The sequence below is a fragment of the Cardiocondyla obscurior genome, linkage group LG10 (genome assembly GCF_019399895.1).
Source record: "Cardiocondyla obscurior isolate alpha-2009 linkage group LG10, Cobs3.1, whole genome shotgun sequence".
Classification (NCBI taxonomy): domain Eukaryota; kingdom Metazoa; phylum Arthropoda; class Insecta; order Hymenoptera; family Formicidae; genus Cardiocondyla; species Cardiocondyla obscurior.
This window is the reverse complement of record NC_091873.1, coordinates 4460567-4467208: the sequence shown is the minus strand read 5'-3', so window position 1 is coordinate 4467208 and position 6642 is coordinate 4460567. Positions and strand designations below refer to the sequence as shown.

General features: G+C 37.8%; 1 pseudogene; it reads left to right on the top strand.

Moving 5' to 3' along the window:
- Positions 1-2049: 2049 nt before the first annotated feature.
- LOC139106204 (uncharacterized) lies at positions 2050-2931 on the top strand (annotated as a pseudogene).
- Positions 2932-6642: the final 3711 nt, after the last annotated feature.

Here is a 6642-nt window from a genome sequence, read left to right as displayed (position 1 = left end):
GAATCTATCGATAAATAAGCAAAGGTAGTTGAAAACTGTTGCATTTTAATGTTACCGTTTAAAATAATTCTGTATAAGATTTAGCGTCGCAGCAGCATAGAAGTTTTTAATCCGACAAATAGAATGCGCCGCGTAGCCCAAAAACTAAGTTTGTCTAAAGACATTAATTTATAAAGTTATTAAAGAAGATTGATTGCATTCGTACCATTACACACAGATGCAACACATTTTACCGCGCAACGAAATACAACGAAATTTTCTATTACGGTTATAAAAATCCACGGGCTGTTCGACAATATGCCTTTCGGTTCTGCTGGAAATTCAACCTTTAGACAGGCATAATAAGAAATAAAGTTGTTAGTAATTTTAAAACATAAATTCAATAAAAATATTAATATTTATAAAAAATCGCGCCGCCAAACTATCTACCTCGATAGGTGGTGCGGTAAGTATAGCGAAATACTATTGTAATTAAAACTAATAAAAAGAACGCGCCTCGCCACTTCCCCTCCCCATTTTCTCAATTTCTTCGGCGCTCTACGGCACACGTAGGCGCTTTGATGTTATTCACGCACACCACCCTAAAACTTACGCACGCTAGCCGCCGTCTCCTATCCGTGGCTCCTACCTTCACTCGACCCGCTGAAGGAGGGATCAGCCAATCGCTAAGCGACAAAAAAGCTGAGGTAGAGTCAATGCTATTAGGCGTGGATCGCTTCTAAGAGCGCGCTCTTATTCGCTCGGTTATAAAAATTCGTATTAATGTTAAGATCGCGAATTCAACAAATTGGTATTAAATTTTTATAATTATATTCTTAATGTCTACCTACATCCGAGAAATTTTCCGCTTTCCGCGGGACACCCTGTTGCACCACGGGGGGTGCTGTGGGGTCCGTTCTCCGGATAATGTAATGCGAAATAAATAAAAAGATGTGTTCTAGTAATTATCGTAGCACTGTTTTTATTTCTTTCTTTTAACTACAGCAATTGACGCCACGCGGTTTGATATTGAATAGCGACTGCCCGCTCGGGCCGCGGTTGCTCCTTAATATACCGTGCTGTTGCTAAGCCAAAATTTTTAGCAATCAACAATTTGCGGGTGGCAACCGCGAATGTTCTAGAAGCCTCGCGTCCTGGTCGGAAATGACGGGTTACCTTGATCGGCGATATTCTGCCGATTTTGCTAACTTGTCGCGCGCGTGCGAGGCTTATACGTTATTCTCGAGTCTTCTGTTGCCAAGGGCTCGGGATATAACAACCCTGTATATCTTATTTCATTTACCATAATGTACCGCCAAATTATAATATTGCCATTGTAAGCGAATAAATTAAATAAGATTAGCGAGAAGTAAATGCGTAAAGTGAGATGAAACATGATCGGCGATTACCGCGAAAACCCTTGGTGACAAAGATGTGAATCAAGAGGCTCAGCGAAGACTCGACTGGCAATCAGTCTTTTGACGAACATTAAAGTGAATATTCTGTATTTCTTACCAAGATTTAAATAAAGAATACGCCGACAACATAAACTATTTATTAAAAAATTTTTGGTAAATCTGAAGGAGACGGGCGATCTCACGGATTGACCTAAAATTTTTTTGTGAGATAGATTTTCACCTCCTGATAACAAATCCGTAAGTTAAAAGTGTCGCTCGCTTCTACTTTTTTTTTTAATCTTTGAAGATCGCAATTTTGAGCTTAGGAAATCCGTCACATCACTTCACACAGATCAATGCTAAGACACATATACGTTCCACGCAGACCAACCTGCTATGGTTGGTTAGTTAGGTTTCGTTAAACAATGCAGGCACACACATACATTTCACACAGACCAACGTTTTATTAAAAAATTGATAAAACAAATTATAATTTGTAACAATATTAATAAAATTTACAAATATTTAAAATTACATTTTTTTAACGATTACTTTCAACTTCTGGGCATATTCCGCATATCCCTAGCGTTCTCATAACAGTATATGTTTATTAAATTCAAATTCAAAATTTTTTTTGTTTTATATAACTTTATTTTGTTTTAAAATGTTTACAATGACAAACTATCATTTAGTTTCAATTTATTTTTCATTTGTCACAATGCAGCTGTACGAATTTTTAGCTGTAACTTGTAACAGAGAAAAGTAATTTGAATTTTTAATAGAACATAAAATAATTGAAAATGACATACTGTGTTCAAAGTGCAATACAAAATTAATAATCGATAAAGAAACTTTTTTACTTAAATGTTATAAAGTGTTCTATGAAAAAGACAAGCACAAAAAAAAATTAAAATAAATTGTAACTTTAAAGTCAGTGGCAAAATTAATACATGGTTTAGCAATTCTTAACTAAATATCGAAACAATATGCAGATTAAGTGCATATTTTATAATGCTGAAACCACCGAGGCATAGTTTTTTATGCACAGAATTAAGACTTTCTGACCATTCGGTTGTAGATTGGATTTCCTTTTGCCGAAAAGTAAGTATTATTAAATTTACTTAATATATTATATATAATATATTATAATATTAATATATAGGTTTGTATTGACTGGACAACCAAAAACTGTTCCGTACTTGGAGGCCCAGGTAAAATTGTTGAAATAGATGAGGCTAAAATTGGCAAAAGGAAATACAATTGTGGCCGAATTATACAAGGAAAATGGATCTTTGGCGGATACGAACGAGAAAGTAAGAAAATATTTTTAGTACCAGTTCCAGATCGTTCTGAAGGAACATTAACTAAATTAATTGAAACATGGATTTTGCCTGGAATAACGATAATGTCAGATTGTTGAAAGTCATATAACTTTTTAAGCAGTAAAGGCTTCCAACATTTGACAGTAAATCATTCCATGAATTTCGTTGATCCAGACACAGGTGAAATATTTAAAGTTAAAGTTAATATATTAATAATAACAAAATTAATATAATAAATTTTTTGATTTATAAATTTTTTGTTGTATAAATTTTTTGTTTTATGAATTTTTTAATAAAACGTTGGTCTGTGTGGAATGTATATGTGTGCCTGCATTGTTTAACGAAACCTAACTCTAACCAACCATAGCAGGTTGGTCTGCGTGGAACGTATATGTGCCCCAGCATTGATCTTTGTCGAGTGCTGTGACGGATTTTCTAACCTTAAAAATTGCGATCTTAAAAATTTTTTTTTTTAAAGTAGAAGCAAGCGACACTTTTAACTTACGGATTTGTTATCAGGAGGTGGAAATCTATCTCACAAAAAAATTTCAGGTCAATCCGTGAGGTCGCCCGTGTCCTTCAGATTTATCAAATTTTTTTCTATCTCGTTAGAAAATATCTCATACATATATTACAATTTTACAGGATAAGTGTGATAAAAACTTCACCATGTTTTTGTCGAAAATGGCTACAGATAGAGAGATGACACTTATTATCACAATTACAGAACAATTAGAGGGATATGCTTTAATGACCTTGAGAAAACTAAAATGTCTTCCGTTTTTACAATACTAATAAAAAACAGTTTTTTTAAATAAAAAGAAATGTTTTTTACTTATTACATCGATAATGTTAAGTAAGCTGCATAACTTTGTTGTAACCAGAGTATTTTTTTGGAAACTCAACCATTATCGGAACACAGACTAAAATAAGTCAAACTATAAATGTAACGATACGATTATGCGTATTGTTACCGGCAAACACCAGCCGACTCCCTCGTACCAATCAACTGTTCTGTGAGAAGATGGGACGTAAGGCGCTCCGCATCCTTTTCAAGCCGAACCAAAAACCGCGCTTATCACCTACGATAAACGAGATGCTCGGACGACAAAGCTTTACCACGGCTAAATCGAGCATCAAGCAGATCCGAGCATGTTTGGAAGCGATCGATGACCTGCGACGGGTTTAATTCGTGACAGGCCGACGGCAGAAGTTGCGCGAGAAACAACGGACAGAAGGAAGTAATCCCACCGCACCGAATTTTTACCGAACGCGTCGTTCTTCTGAGATAAAAGAACGAGGTTCGGAAAACCAAGTGCCTGTTTCCTGGAATCCGTTTTCGAGACACGATCCGGAGCAATAGTAGCTGTCGAACCGGAGAAGCTTTCTACAGGGGGTGTTCTACGTCTTCACCAAGTCTTCTTGCCTGCTTCTCGCGTTCCATCCGCCGACCAACCCAGGTATCCATAGCCGCCACGAAGCGAAACGTGCTTTGCTTTCGCCTAGTGTTCTAGGCCGACACTCGGACTCTGGTTGCGACGCACTACGCCACAGGAGGTTTGCTCGTCCACCGGCACCTCCATCGCACGACGGAGTTCAAGGAAAGAAGTGTTCTCATTCTCAGTTGAGGATTTTTAAATCTCCACATCAGAATGTGCTCTCACTAACCACAATTTACCAGGCCCCGCCACCGACGGCAATGTGAGACCACGAACAAACTCATCGCACGATTGCAAACAAATTCATATAAATTTCAAGTTCATGTAAATTTCGTGACGCGACAACTCGTGTCGTTACGAGCGTTGTAAATACATTGTATAAATTGTAAATAAAGTCTGTACATAGACTAAACACAGACAGCTCTTTTATATCGACTCTCTACCAGACCCGCAATACCCTTACAGGCCAACCTACGGCGGCCTGCTCACCCGTTGTCCGGGAAAACAAAAAGTGTTGCATAAATTTGGAACAAAGATTTTTATTATTCCAACAAATTGTGACAAATCGACAAGTTTGCGCCGAAATTTTAAGGCGACCACCAATCCTGAGTTTGCCGCTTTACTAGTAGTACATTAGACGACCACTAATTTACCGGCGGCGCAAGCCGCAGAGTTGGGAGTGGTAGTTCTACTTTCATTTCGACGGCTATATAAGTCGAACCTACGACCAAACGGGCATCTATTCTTGATTCGACTTGTGGGCGCTTCAGGACTTATCCAGATCCTTTACGACTCGGGTCTACCAAGTTGTAAACCTAGCTTTTTTTGACTTGAGTGTTCCTCGACATTTTCACGGTTCGTAACTCGGGTACCCCTGGTCACTCTAAAGGGTGGTCTTGGAGAACCGGCAGCACTTAGTTCAAGTGCCTTCGGTCGGAGATCCTTAGTTATTCTTCTGTCTTATGCGCTCCCGCACATTCCAGCCACGCATCTCAAGTACTCCTGGTTGCACTCTCTGGCGCTCCCGCATTTGCCCCGTCGAAACTCGCATGTTCCCGTCCTAAACTTACAATCGCACCTCAGTCTTAAAACTCGCAGATGCCCTAAGTTCTTTGTGCCAATACAACTCGAGTGCTCCCGGTCGAAGTCCTTTTCTCCAAACATCTTGCAATCGTAACCCGACTGTTTCGTCTATCCTGTAAGTCTTAAGTGCTTCCGGACATTTGCAGCCAAAATTTGTAAAAGTCCGCTCTCCTGGGACTTTTCCCAGCCGAAAAATCTGTATTGCTTCGTGACCGCAACTTGTAAATAGTAGGCTTAAGTTAGTTTCGCGCTCATAAAGCCACATTCTAGTATAGCACTTAAATTCTAGTTCCGCAACCACGACGTGAACATCTTGTTACCGTTCCGTCACGTATATAACATTGTAAATATTGTAACTCTCGACACACAGTACTCATTACAAACAACACCCGATACACTCCTTGTAAAAGCATCACGTATCTCACTTAAATAAAATAAATCCTGTTAAATTAAAAACTCAATTGAGTATAATTCAGAGTATAAACAGAACTCAGTTATAAACCGAGTTTGTCTGCATTTAACTAGAAAGTACCGATACCGTAGAAATTCTCCAAAATCAATTACGACAATTTGTGGAGACACATTCTACTTACTAGCTTAACATGTCTTTCAATGATACCAAGAAAGAAAATATCACCGTAATAAAAATGGCGTTTCACGAATGGGATATTGAAGGAAAGGTCATAGACATAAAAAAAAATCCGTCTTTACCCGACCACGCTAAAGTAATGTGGGATCTTTGATGTTTTATCAGCAAGCAAGTCAAATAATCGTATATATACAGGGTGTCCTAGACATAACGAAGGATACTGGGAGGATAGTTGGAATTGATTGAGACAAGTAGAAAAGTCCTGTACCATTTTGCAAAATTTTCAACCGTTATTTAGAAAAAAATTAAAATGTACAAATTGTATAGGCGTAAGAGCGACAAGGAAGCTACGCGTGACTGAGCGTGACAAGCGACGGCGCCATTCCTAGCCATTCGTCTGTCGCGCTCACTCACGCGTAGCTTCTTTGTCGCTCTTACGTCTATACAATTTATACATTTTAATTTTTTTCTCAATAACGGTTGAGAATTTTGCAAAATGGTACAGAACTTTTCTACTTGTTTCAATCAATTCCATCTATCCTCTCAGTAACCTTCGTTATGTCTGGGACACCCTGTATGTGATTAATAAAATAAATAAATTTGTAAAAAAATATATTCTTGCATTATTTTTATTTCTCCTTTTTATATAATATTGTAATAATGAAATAAGATATATAATTGTTAAATTTTATACCAAAATGTAAAAATTAAAAAAAAAAAATACGTAACGTGAATCGAATCAGTGATTCCGCGCTTACTAGATCTGAGCCGCCCGCTCTGGACTACCACGCTGCTTCGAAAATACGTTTAACCTTTCTGTACTTCAAGACATA